This window comes from Cryptomeria japonica, chromosome 3 (genome assembly GCF_030272615.1).
Source record: "Cryptomeria japonica chromosome 3, Sugi_1.0, whole genome shotgun sequence".
In the NCBI taxonomy this organism is placed as follows: Eukaryota; Viridiplantae; Streptophyta; class Pinopsida; order Cupressales; family Cupressaceae; genus Cryptomeria; species Cryptomeria japonica.
This window is the reverse complement of record NC_081407.1, coordinates 582,342,000-582,367,420: the sequence shown is the minus strand read 5'-3', so window position 1 is coordinate 582,367,420 and position 25,421 is coordinate 582,342,000.

The following is a 25,421-nucleotide window of genomic DNA, read 5'->3' as shown; positions in this document are numbered from 1 at the left end:
TGCATCTTCTTCTCTTTGTCGTTCTTGATATTCGTAATGTTGAGATCTTGTTTTAAAAATGTTTGTGTCAAAGTCTTCAGGAAGTTTAACCCCTTTACTTGTGAGCATGAGTAGGTATTTTTCCTTGTCATTTTCCATGAGTCTTTCCACAAGTTTTTGAAATGAAGCGCTTTCTTGACATTCTTGGAGAATTTCTTCAAAAATTTCGGCATCCTCTAGATTCGGATGCTCGAAAGGATTTGATAATCTCTGATTCATGCTGGATTCTTATTACATTTCGCTTTGTTTGTTTCGTTGAGAGTGAGTGACAACAAGCATCTAGTAGAAGCTTTCTATGACAAAAGGCATGAACTCTTCTTCAATGTTTTGTTTAGGAGTTGGTGGTTCAAATTGGGGGATGTTGTAAGTGATGCACTCATCGGGAAAGAATGCTGGATTGATCTTTCCTCCACGATTTATTTGTTGACTGAACACAGATTTTTGACAGAATGCTCTAGTCTTCAAAGGTTCCTTGTCAAATTTGTTTGATTTGTTCACAATATATAATCGTACATGAGGAAGGAATGTTCGATGAGATATGAAGAGTTGACAATTGATGTATAAAATTTTTTTCTTTTGGCAAGTTTCAAAGAACTTGGTTGTTGTTTCTTCAACTTAGTGTTATGATAAATATTCTTTCTTCTCAGAATATGAGGATTAGTCATGCACAAGCGATCAATGGTTTCCTTTGAGTTGTTTTGGATTCAGTTTATCTTGTTTTGGAAACTTAAGTTTTACTTTATCAAAGTGAAGGTTTAGATGCCCCCTCACAACAAAGTGTGTCAAATGATATGGAATAGAGCTTTCCCGATATGGAAACTTGATTTGACAACTTGGAGTTTTAAACAAGTGTGTTTTGGGATAAAAATCCATGTGATAAAAAGGACCTATTTGCCACTTGTGATGATGTTTCTTGATTTTGATAGGATAGACATGTTTATTATGCGTCTTTTTTTCAGATTTTGGACAACTTTTGTTTGATGAGAAACTTGCTTTGGAAATAACTTTTGATACTCTATTTTTTTTTGGGTATTCTGATTTGACGAAGTTAAGGCTGATGAAAGGAGGTTTCCGAAAATCTTTTCAAAATTTTCTAATTTGACATCCTTTTTGCCCCCTATTTTTCTGGTTTTGACCACATGCTAAAACAGAGATGCTATATGCTATAGAAAGTTCTCAAAGCGCTAAGGAAAATACCACACGTACTATGCTGTCCCTTGCTATGCGATAACTGGTTTCACTAGTTAAATTTGTTTCAATTTTGGTTTAAAAGATCATGCACTAATACGAGTCATTGACGCGCTACTGTTTATACTCTACGCGCTAAAGGTTAACTTCAACGTGCTAAGCTGATACTTCAACGTGCTAAATTGTTTTTAGAATGCGCTAATTGCTACTGCTGATTGTAGATTTTGGTGAAGCGCTACCGTTAAGACTTTACGCACTAAAGATAAGGTTTGATGTGCTAAAGTATGGTTGCTACGTGCTAAGAGGTTGCTCTTACGCACTAAACTGTCCTGACTTGATTGTTTTCTATGATTTTTGGAACTTTGATTTGAGTTTTCAGTGATGATAGATGATTTTCTGAAGTAACAAATGAAGACACAACACCAAAGAAGTAACCATTTTTGCTTAATCTAAACAGTAATTGTATGTTTCGTGAGGATGTGTTCAAATCCCCAAAGTTTCAACATGTTTGGATACCAAGAATACACTTCAAAAAGACTCTTTATTCAAGGGTCATAAGTAATACTATAGCCCACTAGTTTCGATACTCCGTTAGCTCAAACAGCCGTGTCACCCCCTAGAGGGCGCCCATTTTTTTGCCTTTTGCCAGAAATTAACTCAAAGTGAATTGCTTCACAATTGAATAGTTATCTTGGGAGATATATGGTGAGCGATCTTGGGGGCGGATTCTTCCCCACCCTTGCACTATGATATTACAAATGTTTGGTTACTGACTCGGCTCAAAGTTTCTATGCTAAGGTTCATAATAAAGCTTCATGTTCGACCGTCAGTGATAAGCTCCATCATGAGGCTTCCCAACCTTTAGAACAAAGGCTTTACGTATCTCAAGGATACTCGGGGAAGGCTAATCACTGCACGCAACTATTGAAAAGGACTTTCATCGCTTTCCACTTTTGATTATAGTGGGTTGGAACACTTGGCTTCAAAGTTGTTTCCCACTTAGGTTGTTCCCTTCACATCGGCCAAAAATGGCTTTAAGAGTTTTTTAACCCCTCAGGAAGGTAGGCCTGCTAAAGGATTTAAATGCAATAAACACTGAAAGCGTAAGAGTGGTCTAGATTTTTGATCACCCAGTTAAGGGGAGAGCATATTCCTTCCACTTTCATAGCAAAGCAAACAAGTGTTCTTTTTAACTCTTTATTGCAATGATCTGTTAATATCTATATGGAGACGTTGCTCCACAAAAACATGGTGTTTATTTTATCCCTTCAAAGAAATGATTTTCTAATCTAGGAAAAGAACCTGGTCAACAAAGCAGAACTTTGATCTTGGTGGTCAACAAAAGAAATCAATAAAAGGGGAAGGACTTCCCTCTTTAACTTGAAAACAAAAATTTTGACAAATGTGGTTTCTTTTACTTTACAAAAATTTGAAGTTGATCCTTTTAAACACCAAAGGATGGTGAGTTTGTTTTTAAAGCTTTTTGCAAAATGAAAGATTGTCTTGTTCTTTTTAATAACCCAAAAAGGAAAGTTTTTCTCCTATGAAAGCAAGAAAGATTTTGATTGTGGTTCTTTTTAGGTACCCAACCGAAATGTGAGTTCAGTTTTAAGAAAAATTAAAAGAGGTTCAAATTTTAAATAACTTATCTAAGTTAGTAAAAACTCTAAACTATCTTAATGATCCTAAAAATGGAGCTCCTATCTGCAAGAAAATCATTAGACAAATGTGGACTTTAACAAGTCTAATTTCGCACTTGGTTACAACTTTTATTTTTTATTTTTTATTTTTTGCCTCAGTTTGTGATGCGCTACAGATCAAACTGTACGCGCTACAAAGTAATCCAGATGCACTATCGAAAAGGCCTGAAGCGCTAAACTATTTTTCAAATGTGCTACTCTATTTTTCTCCCATGTCGAGACCTAGAGGAAAAGATTAGTGGAGACTATGCGCTAAGGTAAATACTGCACGCACTAGGCAATATACCCCACACGCTAAATAGTGCACTGGATGAGCTAAAAGATCCACCAAATGCGCTAAGGGATGTTCCCTACACACTAATTCTTGTTTCCCACGTACCTGCAAAAGTGTTTATTTTTTAAAACCAATTTGATTAATGGGGTAGGGCCCCATGGTGGGCGCCAGAAATGTATACGGGAAAAGCGGGGCTATAAAGCTTAAAATGTGAAAAATGAAGCTCCAAGAGGCTTGTCCACACACCCACAGGACTTCTTGGTGAAAGTTATGGAGTCATGAAGAATGACTCAACTTCACAAGGATGGTTCCATGGCTCTCTATCTCACAAGGTCCCTCAAGCCAATGCCTTTGCTCTTAGATCATTGAGAAAAGTGGCTTAGGGATGACAAATGCAAGAACGACAGATGCTTTTGATTGATTTTAACATGAGAATGCATCCTATCTATGCATGATCCTACAAATGCAATAAGCTAGATTATAAGATACCGAGATTAGTAGTAATACTATCCTAACATGATATACTAGTTATATGATTTAAGCTAATGATAAAGGAAGTAGTCTAAAATGTTTATTAGATTAATTACTTTTGCAAAGAGAGACTAGATGTGGTAAAATTGAGCATAGATGAGATACTAAAGCTTGCATGGATCTTAGATAATAGATTTCTTAGATTCATGGATTCATGGATCCATGGATTCATCGATTCCCAAAATGGAGGAAGGAGAGCTATATTTATAGCAAAAATAGGGCAATGGCTGGCCGGGATTGAAAGAGTTAAACAAGGGTCAAGATTGAAAGTTGTCAATCCATGTTTTCAATTTTCACCAATGAAATGGTGACAATTGTCAACATAAGGTTGGTTGAGAGGAGATTTAAGAAGCATTAAATGCTTGAGAAGACCTCATGGTTACCCTAGGGGGTAAGGGTTAAGGTTAGGTTAGGGTTATCCATTGGATAAAGCTTTTATCCAAGGGGTAAACTCTTGTGCAAAGGTTAAAAGAATAACTATGGTCAAAGCAATGAATGCTTAATGAGACCCCTGGGTTAGATGGAGGTTGAGTTAGTCAAAAAGTCTCTAACCATGCCACCAAGGGTTAGTTAACCATTAATGGTTTGAAGAATTTGGGGACAAATTTGTAAGAGTCCTTCCAAATTTGGGGGTATTCAACAAGTTATCTTGTTGAATGGATAAAGGCTTTAATGCATTTTGAAGACTTTACTCCAAATTTGAGAAGTGACCTCCTCAAATTTAGGGAAAGGGGATAATTGATTAGGATTAGATGGATTATAGAAGAATTTAGGAATAGGGTTTAGGATGCAAGTGGGAGATGTAGGAAAGTGCAAGTGGGTGAGGGAAAATAGAATTAATTAAAATAAATTGCTTTATTTCAATTTGGTTGCAAGTTGGGGATTTTAAATAAATTAGATTTATTTAATTGGGGTAAACTATTTAATTAAATGTGAATTTAATTAAAAAATAGAGAGAAGGGTTTTAATTAAATAAAATGATTTATTCAATTAAATGATGCAAAAAGGGCTTTAGTGAATTTAACTAAATAAATTGAATATTTTACTTAATTAAATAGAGGAATGTGGGTGATTTAATTAAATTGGATTTAATTAAATAGAGGAATGTGGGTTATTTAATTAAATTGGATTTAATTAAATAGAGAAATGAACATAAAATATTCATTTAGGAATATGATCATTTTTATGCGTCTACAAGAATATTGGAGTTTGAGTCTCCATTTTTCCATTCCAACTTAAGAATCATATATATTTCATGAGATTGCTTAGATCTTTTGGTTAGCTCCATTTTCTATAATTTCTTATAACCTCCCAAATAAAATTGTTTATGTTTATGTTTTGTGTGGGTTTTGATAGGACATAGGCCCTATTAGTGGCATACATGTCTATTATTATAGTTATAAACCATCTAATGGTCCTCCTCTTCACTCTAGCATGAACTATGTTTTGTTTCTCATACATAGGTATAATATCCCCTTTTAACCTAACATAATTTTGCTTCTTTTTATTTAAAAAAATATTAGAATAGTATAGATTACACGTGTTAATGGTATTGATCCCTCCATGAAGACTTTACAAACATGCAAACTTCTAATATGATAAGTTTGAATTTCATGTTTATTTAATATTTTTATCAGTGTAAACATACAAATTTACATGTGTAAAGAGAAAAGATGATGAAATTAGTATAATTTAATTTATTTTCTATTTCTTTTAGTGCATCAAATCTAAAAAAATGATCCTTTCATTATTTTGGATGCTTGAGAGATGATAGATATAAAATAAAATTTAATAAATGTCTTTAAAGACTATCACTTAACATCAAATTTTATAAAATGTGTACTTAGTTACCTTAGGATAAGCAATTAGGGGGATAATTAGACAAAAATTAAATTAATTTTGTTTAAAGGATGAGACCAAGTCCATATGGTGTTGACTCTACAACCATGGAAACAACCATAGGAAATGTAATGGTAAAATTCAAGTAGCCAAGATCTATGTCAAGGTAGGTATATGGATTAATATCAAAATTGTGTGAGAAACACAAATTTATTAGAATATGTGAGAGAGAGGATAAGGTATAGATTACTAAAATTTGAATGTATGTGTATGTATGGATAAAAGGTTAGGGGAATGGGCTCAAATTTATACAAGATTATATCATGTGTTGGTATGTGTAAATATCAATCAATTTACTTAAAACTATGTAAAAAATAAATGGCAAGTTGCAAATTTTACTAGTAAATTTTTTTCCTACTTTTAGATGTATGTGAACCCTAAAATTATTGTCCATCTCATAAAATTATATAGCACTCATCAAAATACATGTAAAGTAAATATTCAAACATTGAGGGATTCAAAGGGGAATACATATAAAGTAATGGACCCTACAAGATTTAATTGTATAAGTTCATCCTTTGGTATGCTCTCTACATGAAAACCTACAAGAAAAAATGAAAACAAATGTAATGAGTATCTTTTATCTCACAAATTATATTTATGTACAAAATATGATCTTTCTTAACTATCTAGGAATTATTAACTTCAAGATATGAGATAAATTAGGAGATTCCATTCCTTTGGAAGATGATAATGTCTTGTCTGATTTAGTGTCTATAAGATGATAAGATGCATAGGGTGCAAGACATATCATGTAATAATTCAATATAGTCATAATAATGAATCTATGGAGCACTTATTACTACCTAAAGTTTCAAGATAGGAATTCTGGCACTTAACAATACATTCCTCTCTTCAATTGGTTGCATTTATAGAAGGTGAAGAATTGATGGAGATGGAAAACTAGATATTAAAATTAATATAATCTATGGATAATAATATAAACATGAAATCATATAAAATCGCAATAATGAGTACATCATATAATGAGCATGTGTAATATATAAAATATAGACCCAAGGTATGATAATCATATGAGGGATAGAGATAGGATATAGAAGGCAATATTCACCCCAGCATGGGCATATAAAATGGTGATGTAGCCCTCAATAGTAAAATATATCCCTACAAGTACATAGGGAACCAAAACAACATATGCCCCCAATGTGTCATCTAAGAGCATGAACACACAATGGTGTAAGTAAGGTGATAAATCCCTAGTGGTTGTAGGTGGAAATATGGTAATGTGTGGGGGAAGGTGTAATACCCAAATATATAAAATATGGTAGTATAATCATAGGGGATGACATGATACTTCCAATGTAAAAAGTGTAGCTATGAAATCCTAGGTTTTAATAAAGGTAAGGTTTTATACTCCCTAATCTAAGGATGCAAACATGATAGTTCAAAGTCTAGAGAGGGAAGATATGATTTTCCTAAATTTACAGATGTAAAATGTTAGTCTCAAGAGTGATGGGGCGAGATATGATCCCCCCCAATCTAAGGATAGATGCTAAATATATGGCAAGGGGACTAAAAATGGTATAAAGGGTACACTTTAGAAGCATGATATAATAATGTAGGCTAAATAAATGATGCTTAAATATAATGAATCAATATATGCTCAATAGGTAATCAATTTCTCAATAATATGAGGTCAATTAAGAAACATGCAATAATCAAATACTAAGGAAGAAGAATGTGCATAAGAATAAAATAGGAAGAAGGAAACTGACATGGTAAAATAACATGAAAAGATGCAAGGACTATAAAAATATAAAAGAATAAGAGGCAAAAGGTGTTGGCAACATGTGCTATCATTGATGTCAACTTGAGGTCATTGGTGAAGTTGAAGAGGTTGATAAATAATATGTGTGGTGAGACCTTTGATAGAGATGGTTTGACTTATACTATGACATTTTCAACATGATTGATGACAATTCGAAAGACCACCAGTTGTATCCATGAAAGAATATCAGTCTAGAAGTATAGTAAGTATATAGTAACACATTGTTACATATGTTTTATTCTTTGGTTATGGGATGAAGTTGCATTTGTTGATGGCTACATGTTCAAGGAGATAGTTTATTGATATTTAATATTGGATTCATACTTATTTTGTTAAGGAAGTTTGTCTAAAGGTTGAATAATGCATCTTTACTAGGTCTGCCAGTTGATATTTTGGTCTACATTCTACCACATTACATTTTATAGTTATGTGGTTTTATATTTATGATTGGCAATATGTAAGGAGTCTAATTCTTGGATTTCAAGTCATATCCACTTCTGTAAATATAGTTATAAGTGTATGTTCTCTGAATTACACTTTAATGATTCAATGCATCTCATTTGACCCACCAGAATGTGCATTCCTCCATGGTGATTGGTATGCTTTTGCAAATTTGGGAACATTTTCAAGATGGTATAAAGATTTAATACTATGAGTTTCAAATAAATGTGTACTTTACAATGCTATATCTTATGTATTGAGGTGTCACAGTCTACTCAATTTGTCTTGTTTATAGCAGTTCAATTGGTTTCTCCACTTGCGCTAAAATTTGAGGATCAATTTCTTTTGGAGATGATTGAAGAAATGTTGTTTATGGTCTAAATTTCTTTAATCTTGGCCCACATTATAATTTTGGTTTTGACCCAGTGCTTTAAAGATAAATAATTAATAATTTTAACAGTGGTGTTGATAATTGGGTTGACAGTGTGAGATCCTTCATCTGTGGTTGATCCTGACCTATTCTAATTGCTTTAAAGGATGTGATAAGACATGTTTGAAGTTCAACTATGTCTTGGGTCATGATCAAATTTTTTCAATGATACATGTGTTTGAAGCCAACATATATTGGGTGACACGTTTAATTTGATAGGTCCTATTGTAGTCAACCTAATTTATGTTTTGGGGTGTTGTGAAGGATACATAAGGAAGGATAAATCATTTGATGAGTTTTTAAGTTTTGTGGCATATGATGTGATGTGTGGAATGATCTGGTGAATATATTAGTTGAGTATAAAGCATATGGAATCAGTATGACAAATTAATTATGCTACAAAGGGATCACAACATCAACATCTAGGTTAGATTCTTCTTCTACAATAGTTCATATTCATTTTTTTCATTGTAACATTCATATATCCTGCTACCAGATAATGAGTCTCTTTAGTAGGTCCTTGTTTCATTATATCTATCTTTACAAGCCTTTTTTGGGGGTAGTGAGCTTCCTTAGGCAGTGAGTCCTAAAAAAAAATTGTAATATTTGTTTCATATGGTGTCTGTTAACTCTCATCATGGTTTTTTCTTAATTGGGTTTTCCATGTAAAAATCTTGGTGTTCCTATGTGGTAAATGTTTTGTTCTTTTTCTGTCTTTCAACATATTTGATTTAATGGTTAAATGGTTAATGAATTTTTAAGATTTAGTTAATATTGATTCACCCCCTCTTCGCATCTAGGTGTGTCCACCAAAACTTGTAGGTAAAGAAATTGGCCTAATTAAGTGAAAGTGAAAATGAAAACATAAAACTAAGAGTGGATAAAAAATAAAAAAGTGGGAAATTGAAAAAAAAGGATCAACCCAAGTAAATGAGCAAAAGAAAAGGAAAAGGTATTAAAAGCAAAAATATGAAAAATTATATGTATAATATAAAATGTAAGTGAAACAAGAAAAAAATGTATATCATAATGCCTAAGTGGGGGAAAATAAGTGTGTAAATAAATACAAAAGATAAATACTTGTGTAAAGCAAAATAAATAAGGCATGATAAAAAAAGGCCAAAGTCAAAACACAAACAGAAAAATCAACAAGGTAAAGATGAAATCTAGGCTATAGTTATATATAGATCTAGGTTATACTTATGCTTGTAAATCATTGAATGATTTTTTTGGTGTTATTTTGGGAAAATTAAATGGTGGCTCGTCCATGAGATGATCCTCATAATCATCTTATTTTTCTTTTGTTTTTTAGTTTTCTCTATATGTTTCTTTCCTTTTCAAGTATATGTGGTTCTTCTTGGTTTTTCTTCATTTTAGGTAAAAACACATATTCAATATGTATAACATTAGGCACTTCTTCATATAGTGAGAGTTCGGGTATTGCCACATTGCCCCATCATAAACCCAAACTACACCAAATCCATAAAAAAAGAACAAAATAACTTCCACAATCACAAGAAGATTTTATTTAACAAAAGAAGGGATCAAATGACAATCTCTGCATCTTTTGAGAAAAGCCAAATTTACAACTCTCTTTGCTAGTTTAATCCTTAGGAATTCAAGTTGCTTCGATTTTATAGATAATTCCATCCCATGAAAGGAATCGATTAATGCTATGAGATTTCTACAATCCATACTATAATTCTCTTAATTTTTTCTAGATTCGGTTGTGTATGCAATTTTTTGTCATCAACGTTTTGAATCACACTTTGTGATTCATCATTAGGATGAAAAAAAATTCCAAGTCCAGATGAAAAATAGAAATAGAATGATTATAATGAATATGAGAACCATAGGCTCTCAACAATATTAACATTAAATGATCTTACAATAACATGGGTGTATAAGTCCCTACAAAAAACTCTTATTATAAGAAATGCAAGCCCTCCTAGAAACATGGAAATCATATCCCTAACAAAAAAATTCTCTTAGTGATTCATAGAGAACCAACCATATTTTGTGGCTCTTCTCAAACTTATGAACCCCTCAATGCATCACTTTATTAACATTTATATTGAAATCCTCAATGTATCATTTTCTTATCATTTATACGTAACTCCTCTCCTCAATGTATCAAGTTTTATTATCATTTATATGTTCTCTCTGGTAGTTTAACCATCATCTCTGCAGTTACAAACCTAAATGTCATCATTAATTTCATTTTTATTCCCTACATGTTGTAGACACCTAAAATTGTCATGTCTAATTAAATAAATATTTTCATTTATTTAGTTATTTAAGCCTAATTATTCTATTTATTTAATAAATCTTTATTTATTTAATTAATTCATTTATCCTCTTCTAACCTTTTTCCTCATTTAAGTAAATACTTTTATTTATTTAAATTATCCTTTTCTAAATTAAATAAATACTTTTATTTATTTAATTAATCCCCTTCTATTAATTAAATGAATCTTTATTTATTTAATTAGTTCATTAACCTTTTCTACCCATGACACATGTCATTCATCTCTTAATTCCTACACTACCTAGCCTCTCATTATTTTCTTATTTCTTCTACCTACCCTTTAATCCTAGCCGGCCATTTATCTTGTACACCTCTTAATCTTATCCCTCCATTTCCTACAATGTCTTCTATATAAGGAGATACTTCCTTCATTATCAATCCTCCTCAAATACGCATTCTAGCATTCAAACTTTCATATGCGATCAAGCCTACTTATTGTGGTTGAATCTATTTTAGTCTTTCAATATTGTTGTTTCCATTTTTACCATAAACACATGTTATTATTGAAAACCCTTCAAATTCTATGTGTCTATATTAATGTTGGACAAACGTCATAGCCTATTGGGTGTTGGTCATTTATCATAGAATAAAAGAGACTAGGGGAGAGGGTCAAAAGTGGGGCACCCTATGTTTGGGCCACCGCGTGGAGTGCCACATATGCACATGTTGACATCAACCTACTCTACCACATAGTCAAACTAGTTATAAACTTAGAATAATCCTTTTTATCCATCTTGGACTCGATATACCACATGTTATGGTGCAATTGGTCCAAGGTGTCAAAAAAGGGGCCCATTCTTGGATCGATAAGTTATGGTGCATGTCATCAAGGAAAAATGGCATGTCAAGGTAGGCATCTAGAAGTTGTATTGTCTATGTGGTATGCAAGAAGTCTACCACCCTCTATGCAGGACAAGCTGCATTGATATTGTGTCATCCTCTAAATGTCATCCAGCCAAAGGCATTTACTACATGTCTCATTTTATTTCACCTACCTGTTTTCCACCCAATATCTAACACAAGAACCACTTAATGGTTCATTTCATCCATTGCTTTAACTTCGATAACATCTATTCCCACTTTTGTCCTTAATATATTAAAAATTTCCACTTGTCCTAATTCCTTTTGCTACAAATTTTTTGGTTTTACCCTTTTTGATTATACATCTAGTATTGGTGAATACAAATTCATAACCTCTATTACACATTTGACTAATGCTCAACAAACTATGTCTCAAACCTTCTATATAATAAACACCATTAGTTTTATGCTTACCATTAATCAAGATACTACCTTTTCCACAAATTAGTGTGTTAGCATTTGGTATAACTGATACAGATGAGGTGATGCAGTTGAAGATGGATGACTGGACAGTAAAGGATAGAAGTTTATTTGTGATGAAGAAATTGAGATTCTATAAATAGATGACATGATCAGTTATTTGTATTGTCATTGATGTCAACTGATGTTCTTGATGTTCCTGATGTCTTGTTTTTTCATCTAAGTGATTTGGTTTACCAAAAGACTGGGTTTACCTGTAGTGAGCTAAAGTTTGTGAAATAGGACTTTAACCAGTAAAGAAGAGTTGTTTTGATTGGATTGGTTGATCGACGATGTTTGGTAATTTGTGGTTTGGATGGTGAACTTGTATCATGGAAATACGTATATGATCGGAACTGAAACTTGTGGAGATTACCAGAACGCGTGTTTCAAATTTTTGATGAAGTTTTGCTAAGGTTTTAGTAGGGTTTAAGGACCGGTGAAGAAATCATCAAATCGATAATGATTTATGTTATGACGGTGATGAACGAAAAGTCTACATGAAGTTGGTAACATGGCACAACCTGCGTGAAAGATTTAATTGTTGTTTTGGCATGATTCAAGGAAGATTTTCTAGGGAATCAACGAAATGCTTAGTAGAGTATTTTGAGGATACAGATTGGATTTCCATGATGGGTTATGATCAACCAATGGTTGACATTGCATTGTAATTTGTTGTAATGATTTGTATAACAATTTGTGATGATCTCTTATGATTTGAATTGTAAATTCATGATGTAATTAGATTTTGTGGCCGACCTAGTTGAGATGGCTATTTAGGATGACACAATTGATGTTTATTGTGTCGATGGTCTTAGAGAATGTGTTAAGCCATCCAAGTGAAGTGTGAGATCTACCTGAGAGTTGCAGAGTGTTGTGTATAAATGGATCCGATCAAGAAAGCATTGAAGTGCAAGTAACATATCATTTTCTTACTGTTGTTCCCTAACAGCTGCAATAGGTTAAATCCCTTAATCAGATAGGTCCTAATAGGCCTTAAACATTTAAGTCCCCTAATAGGGTAGCTCTCAAAAGAGTATTAAATCCTCTCATGAGGTTGATCCTAGAATATCATCAAGTTCCTAACCAGGTGACTCCTAACAAGGTCTACTCTTAATCGGGCATATTGTAAGCTCCTAACAGGGCGTACTTCAAAAGAGTACAAAGATTTGTGGGTGACAACTCCCACTGTGTTTTTCCCTATTTGGGTTTCCACATCAAAAACTTATGGTGATCATGTGTGGAATATTTTTCATGTGATGTTCTTGTTTATGTTTCATTTCATGCATTGTTTTTGAGACATTGGTTATGATGTTTAATCCGAAGTTTATCACAGGTTATCGGTACTGATAAGAAGTTGTTTGATAGTTTTTTTGATCTGATTAATAAGGTTAATGAGTTGGTAAATGATCAAGTTTATATGATTTATTTGGTGGTGAAAGTATTGATTAATGATTTGATTAATGTGTTAAGCAAATCTGATCAAGAGGGTATTAGATCTAATTAAAGAAGTTGAGATATTCGTTAAATGATTTCAGATCCGAGAAAAGATTTTTTTTGAGTTAAAGTTTCAATTGGTCTTAGTACTGATTCACCCCCCTCTCAGTACTAATCAGATCCTTATAGGATTAACAATTGGTATCAGAGCTTTGGTCCTCTATGTGCAGAAAGCCTAACTGCTTGAGGAAAAGATTTTGGGGAATTCAAGATGATGAAGAAAGAGGGTCCCAAGTTCAACAAGGATAACTACAAGATCTAGAAAGACAAAATGAAGATCTACATCAAAGGTCTTGGTGCACAATATTGGAAGCAAGTTGAAACAACATATGTTTCTCCTAACACTACTTCCTTGATACTGGATGAACTCATAGAACAACAAGATAACATGCAAGCCCTAGAAGCTATTGTAAGTACTTTATTTGATTTGGAATATATTGGTGTTTAAGGATTGGAAACTGCAGGTGAGGTTTGGGAAAAGTTAGAGACAATCTATGGAGGAGATGAGCATGTTCAAAGAGCTAAAGAGGAAATCTTGAGAGGAAAGTTCAATGACATGATAATGCTTGAAGGAGAGAATATTGGATAGTATGGTCAGAGAATAAAAGAAGTTGTTGGTGGCATAAAGAGTGTTGGAGGCAAAACAAAAGATGATACAATAGTAAGTAAGATGGTCAGAGATATTCAACCTTAGTATGCTATAAGAGTATCAACAATCCAAGAACTTAGATCTATTTCAAAGGATAAGGTAACTATTGATTCATTGATTGGTATGCTTACAAATTTTGAGTTAAATAGTTTTGACAATAGTGTGACAAAATCTACTAAATCTACCTTTAAAACTTTTGTTACTAGTTCATTTGCTAGAAAAGGAAAAGATGTATGTCAAAATCATGAGTGCAGGACAAGTCATGGAAGTAACCGGGAAAATGAAGACAATGAAGATCAAGTGATGGAACTTGAAGCATTATTAGAAAAGAGATTTCCAAGAGGCATTGGTAAGTATAAAGGAAAGCTACCTTTGAAGTGCTTCTCTTGAAGTAAAATTGGTCATATTGTTTCTATTTGTCGTAACACCAATAATAAAGAGAAGTTTAGAAGATTCAAAGGAAAGGGAAAGAAACATTGTTATGTAGGAGTAGATGAAGGCATGACTGATGAGGAGTCAAAAGAAGAAGATGACAATAAAGAAATTGTGTTTGTAGTTGTGAAGAAGGAACTGTTAGATGAAAAGGAACTAGTATCTCATATGGAGAATAGTGATGAGTGGATTGTAGACAGTGGCTTCTCACACCACATGACCAGAGACAAAATTAAGTTCATAACCCTTAATGAGTTTGATGGAGGTGTTTTTAGATTTGGAAATAACTCTCCTTGCATGGGGAAAGGTGAAGATTCAATTTCTGTAAATGGGAAGAGTAATGTTGATGAGGTATTTTGGGTTGATGGTCTTAAGCACAATATTTTAAGAATTGGTTAGCTCAATGATAAAGGTTATTTGCTTGAATTTAAGAGTGGAGTCTACATAATTCTTGGAGGTAATGGTGAACTGATTGCTACCAAGAATAAAACTAGAGGTAACTTATTATATTTGAATAGTAATATTATTATTTGTCTGGATGCAAGAATGGAAGACAGTTGGTTATGGCATAAAATATGTTGTCATGTTAATTTTAATAATTTGGCTAGGATAAACAATTCAAGTGTTGTAAGAGGATTACCCCAACTTCTCAAACTGGATAGTGTGATATGCAAAGATTGTCAAATCAGTAAGATGACCTCTATTTCTTTCAAGAGCAAGAATTGTATTTCTGAGAATGTTTTAGATTTGGTACATACTTCAATCTTTGTGGCCTTATGAGAACAAAGAGTTATTATGGTGATAGGTGTTTCATGATCTTCACCGATGACTATTCTAAAATGATGTGGGTGACATTTATGAGAGAGAAATTAGAAGCATTTAATAAATTTAAATCATTTAAAGCTCTGGTTGAGAAGGAAACTGGTAAGAACTTGAAGTGTTTAAGATCAGATCGAGGTGGTGAATTCACATCTGATGAATTTGTTAAGTATTGTGATGAACGAGGTATAAAGAGACAATTTTTTTCTCCAAGGACACCACAATAGAATGGCATAGAAGAAAGGATGAACAGAACAATAGTTGAAGCTGCAAGAACCATGTTATTGTAGGGTAATGTATCCAAAATGTTTTGGAGAGAAGCAGTCAGTACTGTTGTAAACACTTTAAATGGGGTACTGGTAAAAAGAGGTAACAATAAGACACCCTATGAGCTATGGTATGGAAAAAATTGTTGTGTTAGTTATTTCAAAATATTTGGAAGTCAATGTTTTATCAAGAGAGATAACTACACTGAGAAATTTGATGCAAAATCTGATGAGGGAATTTTTCTTGGTTACTCTTCTAAGAGTAAAGCATCTAAATGTTACAATAAGAGAACTAAGAAAATTGTTGAAAGTGCTAATGTAAAATTTAATGATCTATATGATGAGTATGATGGTACAAGTAGATCAGAACCTGAAAAGGATGATAATGAGGAAAATTTTGTGATCATTGAACTGGAAGCAAATAATAATGAAGAACCGACAAATGCAGAACTAGGTGCTCAACTGATAAGCGATGACAGTGAGGAAGAAAATTTCATTGATCCACCATCATACTTCTTCAAAGTCATAAACTTATCTTTGTCTCCGGTCTTATGATTTGAGCATTTAGAATCAATGGTTCATGATCTTGGTTTAACTTTAGCATGTAGTGTCATCTTCTCTTCCAGTCTTTTGAATCTATCCTAATTTTTCTCTTCTATAGCCAAGAATAAAGATTCTTCATTTGAGTCTTCAACATATTCTTCTTTAGATGAATGAGACTCCATAGAGAAAAAACTCTTTTTCTCTTTATCTCTATCATATGTTCTTTTATGAAAATCATGTCTTCTATATCTACTTTTATTTTCATCATCGTTATCAAATTTTCTGTAATCTTCTTTGTATATGCATTTAGAAGCATAATTACTAGTTCTTCCACAATTAAAGCATTACCTTTGTACTTTCCAGTTCCTCTCTTTAGTATTCTTACAAAGTTTTCTTCAACCTCATCTAGGTTCTCACTTGTTTCCAATTTGCCTCCTAATATCCTTGAAATGTTAAATGCAACTTCTCTTTGATAATATTTTATATCTTCTATCTCTCCAATTTCATAGGTAGACAATGTTCTGATAAGCTGATAAATTGTGTAGTTATTCAGGTCATGACATTCTTCAATAGTACACTTCTTTGGTTTGTAGGGTTTTGTCAATGTAAACAAGGTCTTTCTGATCACACCACTTTCTTCTATCATTCCACCAACAACTCAGATAGCTTACATGGTATCATTCACTCTATGTGTGTAACTCTCAACACTTTCACCATGAAGCATTCTAAAACCTTCAAATTTCTACTTCTTGGGTCTTCGAATCACCTTCATTTGCATAAAAAAACTTTTTTCAGATTCCTTTAGCTTCTTTCATTCCTTTAACCTTTTCAAATACTTCATCACAAAGACAGCTGATAAGTATTGTTCTAGCTTTTTCATTTGTATCTTGAGAATTAATTATATCCGGAGTTCATGGTCCATTCAGAGGGCGTTGATAACCAATTTGAATAATCTCCCACATTCCATTCTACAATGCTTCCAAGTAAGACTCCATTCTTTCCTTCCAATAAGTAAAGTGTGTTCCATCAAACGTTGGTGCTTTAACATGAAGGTCATGCACCCTCTCTAGATCTACCTCAAGTAGTTAAGCTTTCCATAGAGGAATCTTTCTCTGATACCAATTGTTGAACACCTGGTAGGACTAAGAGGGGGGAGGGTGAATCAGTCTGAAACTTCAAAATAGATTATTAATAACAACATTAACTTAAATAGAAATAACACATTAATTATCAACACATAAGCATCAACCATCAACACATCAACACCAAATTTATGTGAAAAACTCAAAAAAGGAAAAACCACAGTATGAATAATAATGACTACAATATTTTAGGCTTACTACTAAGAAGCAAAAACACTTGAAGGTCTTGCAGAACTAAGTTGCACAACCTTAGCCAAGATACAAAGAGGACTTGCTCAACTAAACATCACTTCTACAAGACGAGATACAAACTACTGTCGGAGGACTTACTGTGAGCTAGCAACAAATGAAATAGTTCAATTGAAATTGAGAAGGATTATCCTAAACATTAAATTATCCTTGAACAGCTGGATTAAGCAGCCAATATCATGTCAAACATCTCTAATAATCTTCATTGTCACAACACACTATCTTGTAGAATATATCACTTTCAAAGCTCTTCTAAAATTGACTTTCACATCACCACAAACTCAAATATACTTGCAAATCATTCACATACACTTCTCACACATTCACTTCTCATCCACACATAATTCATGCATCCGCACATCGTAAATATGAGATACAACATTAAAATCTTAATTAAGGGTCAGCCAAGATAGAATAAGCAATATAACACAAAATAAGCCAACCGGACCTAAAATACTTAAGTTTCTCCACTCGAGTAGAAAAAAGGAACCAAAACATAACAAAATACATCATTCCATGATTGATCCCAAAATCTGCACATGCTAGCACATACTCCAAAGGCATTACCAAGTATAACATGTATACATAATCAACCCATCGACCACATAACCACTTCCAATGAAAAATACTCAATATAGATCTCCACACGCCATGGTGAGACTCAAATTAACATCTCAACACATCTTCCAACAAATATCTAAACCAAAAGAATATGATCCACTAAACCGCAATACAATTAGCAACATATCTTGAGGTCACCAAAAGTTTTCCGTGCCACCTTGAAAAGATGATGACACAACAAACACCAAAAACATTAACTGTAACATAAAACATAACTTTGCAACAACCAAAAGCATATCCAGACCAACATCCATCTGGATAACCAGGTTTGACATCAATGACAACCAAACAAGCTCATGCTATCAACAAACTCGAGTCATCTCCAACATAATCAAGATGAAGAAATGGAGAACAGATGAGGTTCGATTCAAATGTTAATAGAACATGAAATAAAATGTAGAACAATTATAATTACAAGATCTAAAAATCAAAGATAAAAAGAAAATCAAAAGCCCAGGATAAAACCCTAAAGGGATTTAGATGTTAGGTCCACCATTTTATATATGGAAAAGTAAAGAGTATAAAAAAATCCAAGTAAATTAATTAAATCATAAAGAATAAACAATCTAACCTTGGCTAAAGAGCTAACATATATTATATTATTGAAATAAATACTTATATATTTAATAATTAAAATACTATTGCATATCTCTAGATCTAATGTTAATTTTTTTATGTAGATAAATAAATTTTATTTGATAAAATTTATGTTTAGTGTTCCAAGTCATTTCCACACCTATAAAAATAATCACCACATACACAAATATAAATCTTGGACGGAGCTCTAAAATTTCTTAAAATTAATACTTGGTACCTATTTGTTTTGATGTCTAGAATGTGCTATAATGGGTTTATGTTTCATCTCTTTTTATAGCCTTTTATTAGACTTAACTTAATACTTTCATGTTGATATGTTGTAGACTTTGATCTTAAATTGACACTTTTCATCACTTAGGATATTTATGGGTCCAATGATATGTCTATTTAATGAATAATGATATAATATATACAAATACTTAAAATTATTTGCGGAATGTGATGGATTTGAGTAATTAGTGCTATATGTGATGTTTTGTGTATTAACATGTTGTGAAACATTTTAGCTAAGCTTATTGAAGCAGTTCCTACAACCAAGACTGTGCAAGTTCCTAAAATATTATAGTTGGAATGTAGTTTGAATAAGTCAATAGTGGCTTGATTATCCAAAACCATTGGAGAGTGATATTCATTTGAAGACTTCTTCAAGTGCACTTCATCTATCTTAAATATTATTTTTTAATGTTTTGTTATGTTGTTGTAAATGGATATAATACCTTGAAAATGGTTAAGTGGAATAGTCCTATTAGGAAGTTTTTTTTATCTTTTTTTATGAGTTGTCAATAAATCTCCTCCTAGATGAAAGGAATGAGTGCCAACTAGGTATAGGGCTAGTTAAATGTATAATATAAATGAGCTTGAGAAAAACCAAAAATGGTTAATTATTAATGGATATTTTTAGTGTGAGTGTGTATGATGGTAGCATGTACGCGTTTGAATGAATATGAATTACTGAGTTAATTATCCAATCTTGTCACTTATTTGAGAGTGTATTACCTAAGGAGGGCCCACTTGAGGCAACACATCTTTGAGTTTTTTTTATGCATCTTAGTTAGATACTTTGATTTCACTATTATACTTAATGTAGCTATATAATAACATTCTAGTTATTATAGTTAGTATCATGTAGTAGTGTTGTTTCCCTTATTAGGATAACATAAGTATTAATGTTGAATGCCTTTACTGCATTTGTTCTTGCTATAATATTTCATTATCAGTTGTTATCATTTTATGAAATTATTTTCCTCCAATTTAGTTTACTACAATAATTTTTTGTCAACTTAGGACAACAACAAGTAGAATCATAGCGCACATACAATGTTGACCCTTTTCATGTATACATCCTAGGGTTGACAATCTAAATGTAACTTGTATTCCATTAGGAGTTGCTCAGTATTGGATAACTAATCCTTGAGTTATAAAAGTTGTTAGGTAGGCCTTAATCACAAGTGGAAATAGATATTTTTATATGCTACTTGAAAATGATAATGTCTATGGAATGAAAATTTCAAGTACAACAAATAGAGCGATGAAGTTGGGAAAGAAATTCATAGGGAAGATTTAGGCAATTGAGCCAAAACAAATATGGAAAACCTAAAACATGGATGGTAGGGGAATCATAATCCACGATGGATTTATGAAGGAGGTTAATGGATTGACAAATGCACTCCAATCATAAGTATGAAAAATTGATATACAAACAAGGGCAGATCTTAGATAGATTACAACGTGAATTGGCCATTTCAAAAGTAGAATGACATAAACAAAAATAGATCCAAATTCAATAATAGAAAATTTCAGAGGCCTATCCAAAATCGAGGTAGATGGGATCTTTTGTGGATGCAAAGGCGATGGCAGAATCTTCCAAAGAATCATATTAGTAACACTAATCAAAGGCAACATCAATCTTATGGGACAAAAAATAGATTATCATAAATCCTTAACAAACAAGGGTTTAAGAAATGAAGGAATGGGTAGTCTATTGAATGCAAATTCTTCAAAGAATTGGTGAAATAAAGGAAAGATAGTGCTAGGGCATGAGGGTGGAATTCAAACCACTAAACCATGGGAAGGAAACAATAATAAGATCAATGGGGAAGGCACATCAATCCCATTTTAAATAAAACCGGTATGTTTTCGATTCCTCATTGTTCAAATTGATGAAACGAAAATCAATCAGGATAGAGAAAAGCTTACAAATATAGCCATTTTTATTAAATGGGGTGGAGGGTTGAAGGATGCGGGAAGTATTGAGAATTGGTTTTATTAAAAATGAGGTCCCCAAATATGTGTGAAATCACTTCCCAATGGTTTCTTCTTGGTAGAATTTCCCAATCTAACAGAAAAGGAAGAATCTTTAAATAGTGGGCCACACTATTTAGAAAGACTTGGAATGCACTTAAATGAATGGTATATGCATTTCAACCCATGGAAATACAAGATTAACAAAGGCCTAGTGTGGATTAGACTATATAACATTCATGTGGAATATTGGAGCAATAAGATACTCAGAGATATTGGAAAGGGAATAGAAAGTTTGAGATCTATGGATCAAATATTGGAAGATAGGGTATAGAGATCATATGCCAGAATATGTATAGAAATAACCCCTCAACAAAAATTGTCTACAGAGATAGAGCTACATTCCAAGGATGGAATGGGAAGACCTTTTAGCCCTATGCCCTAAATGCAAATCAAACATTCATGATATGTTAGATTGCAATGGGATAGTTGAAATTTGTGGTGGTGAAAAATTATGGTTTCCACCATTAGAGGGAGAAAACCACTATTTTTTGCTTATGATGACCATCACATTCAAAAGAAGGGGAACCCAATAGATTCAATCACAAATCAACAAAGATTCAGATTTAATACTGATTGAATTGATTGATTTGGGGTCTTCTTTTGTAAGTTGAATTGCTGAATTTAGATAAAGTATTGGAAATAAAGGTAAAAACATGAGAACAGTAAGCTACAGATGCGAGATTGAGCTTTATACCTGGATCTGATAAATGCACGTAGACTTAGATCTAATCCCTAAAAAAGCACCTAAAATGTCGGGACCATGGTGCCCATGACCATGGTCCTCTACACTTTTCACACTGAAGGGGGATTGATTTGTCTTTGTAAATAAAGTTTATCCTAAAGATCGTAGATCCATACATGTTTCCTACACACAAAAATAATGGGAAATAGGTTGGGAATGGGGGTTTGCCTATGTAATGCCCTGCCAGAAACCCTAAAGGAAAAACATCACAATCTATGCAACTAAGGGTGAATTAATTTTTTTTTTTTTTTAAAAGAACAAGTGCTTGAATTAAACCATTGCACATCTAATAACATAGCAAAAGTCTAACACATGATTCCCTAAGGGTCACCAACAAAGATTACTTCGTAAATTATATTAACACCACGGAAAAACCTACTGTTCAGCTTATAGGAAAATTAAATGTTTAAGATAAAAATTCCACAATGAAAGAATTCAAAGTACTCCAAAGCAATCATTTAATATATACAAAAGAATTAAGTAACTGAAATAACATGCATTCCAATGTTTCTCTATTTTACAATATTCAAAAATACATGTTTACAAAAATTACACCATGAATTAAAATGTTACAAAATGAAGGTTACATAAAAGTTCTGATACAATACCTCAAGATTTGAACTGAACAATGGTCACGAACAAGAGTTGGTACATGAACCACGAACCAAGAACTCCAACGAAGCCTTTCCTTACCTGAAGATACATTCTGGAACATCCAATGGGAAGTGGCACTACCACCCGACCATGCGATCCTGAAATGGAACCACCCCACCGTGCTAGGAGATAGTAGAAAACCCTCAAGCAAGTAAAGTAAAACAAGTACGAAAGAACTGCAAGACTCTGCAAACATCCATGTGACTCAACTCACAAACACTAGTGACTCTAAGGAGAGAGTGTCATTGCATAGCTTACGATGGATACCATGGTACAACCTCCTAGGTCCCGACTCTCTATCCTGGTAACCTCTCCCGGCTTTTGGCTCCAACTAAGTCTCATGCAGACCCTACCAATCCTTTCATGAAGACAAGGTGGTAAGTTTGCCATTCCAGGCCTTCTCATAACATTATGAGCCCTGTACAAGCACTACACCAATGCACGAGGCACATTATCTTAATTAATATTTATTCTAACCACCCCCTAATCAATTATTAGGTTATCACTTTTTAACTGACTTTCGACGGGATATCCTGTCATCCACTTTGGGCATGACCCCTGCTCAAAAGCCACTCTCTCTCATAGGACACTACAGGAAAGGTCTCTCTACGAGAACTTCTATGGCGAAACAAACAACCATACCCAATCCTAACATACCACAGGTGAAGGATACACAATCACTAACCCAAGATTGACAATTTGGACAAAACACACAATGGCTCACATCAGTAAGGTTATACAACAACACCTGACCAAGGAAATATAATAACATTGAACACAATTGCATCTCAACCAAAATTACAATGGAATTTAAACTTGACTGCTTACACCTTTTACACAAAACCTAATACAGACAATCTTTTCATAGAATAGCCAAATGCATAATAGCTTGCAAATTTAAGATTTTCAAAAAATAAGAATTACAACTATTTTAATACAAATAAATCAATGTTGACATTTGTTGAGAAAAGAGGTAAATAAATCAGGACACATAGAAATATAGAGAGCTTAGGCGATATAAAATTAGAATTTAAAACCTTACAAGGTGTCGATATTTCTTAGCGAAAAGACATAATATCTCCCGTAACTTTTATCATGCTCTCTATCAACTAGCCTTATAATTCAACTAAGAGACTAAATATCCCTATTCACTACTATAGCAATTAAATTAGTTAATATCTATTTCACTATGATTTCCATTCCTCTATTTTAAACAACTAATAATTATATTTTCAATTAACAATGATATAAGCATAATCATATAAATAACCATAACCTATGTCTAAAAATACAAATTCCACCCTTCCTTAAATAATAAACAAAATCAAATGATACCCTAACCTCTTTGCAAGCTTGAATCTGATTTGTGAAACTTCTAACAATCTTCCACCAATTAGCTCTATGCCTTGCTTGTCAATCTCAAACTTGATATTCTCCAACTCACTATTCTCCAACTTGCTATTCTCCAACTTGCTATTCTCCATTCCTTCGTTGCATCTTCATCCCCCTTCTTTTCCCACTCAACGGTTATATATAGTGTAGCTGTCTACCCACTTTCCTACTTTCGGGCTATCTCTACTAGAGGTGGATTGATTCCAAGTGACACCACTCAAGACCTAATTACAACATAACAGTCCTAATCGTAATTGAGCACCTATGTGTTCATCATGTAATTTTCTTCATTAACCATTCCACAACACCACACCACTAAAGTGGTTAAATCCTTATTTATAGATAATACATATGGCTTTGACTTCAATACTAAATTGACTTTACTAAAAATAACTTCCTAACAATATGCAAGGTTAAATTACTATATAATACATGTTGAATTCCTACCCTTACATTAATTCCTACCCCTACATTAATCCTACCACTACATACCTTAATGGCAAAGTTTGCATAGTAATCGATGCCACTTTCTACTTAGGCAGGTATGTTGCAACGTGGAGAAGTCTTTATTTAAAAAGGGAGGAAGCACGTATAATAAAACGGAGGGGGGGTATGTATAATGAAAAGGGAGAAGGGTGGTCGGTAGTAATACCGACCCCTCCCTTTTTTTAAGGGGGTGGTCGATATTACTATCGGCCACCTTACCTATTAGTTTTTTTAAAACTTTATTAAAACTTACAACCCGCCACCTTCCTTTATAATAATTTTTTTAGTTTTTAATTTATTTTAATTTAATTTATTTATTTTTTATTATATTTTTAATATATATAATTAATGACTAATATATATATATATTAATCTTTATTTAATAAATTAAATATATATGTAAATATATATTTCATTTTTTCATTAAAGTAATATTTATAATTTTTTTAAAATATGTTTTTATATATCATAATTACATATTTATATATTTGTATATGGTCGATTCATATATATATATATATACACGACCGATTTCACAATTATTTAACTACCAAATATATTTAACTAATATTATATAAAAACTGTATTATTGTAACCAAAATGATGCTTAATAAAGATGTATTTCTTTTTGTATGAAAGATAATAAACATTCGATATATAGTACGTTACATCGTAAAATCCAACTTATAAATAATCCTATTAAGAATAATCAACATAATTGAATATGACTCATAATTACCTACACGTATATGTATATGTATATGTCTGAGTCTGAATCTACATATTAAATACGTATAATGATAGTATAAAATTTGAAAACCAAAGATTGAATATAGTTTCGATAATTCACCTTATTAACAATTTTTTACCTTTCACAAACAAATAAAACATAACATGCAGTAATTAAAACCATTAACACACAAACTAAGCAAACCTCAAGCAAATACTCGTAAAAGATCAACAAAAAAATACGAAGGCCGAACAAACTGACCGGATGACCAACTGACGACACTCACACGAGTGTAACTGAATCAAATAGGGTCAACTACTATCTCCTCCACTTCCATTGGAAAATATATAAGGCACGCTCAGACCTGTGAAGCCAGGTG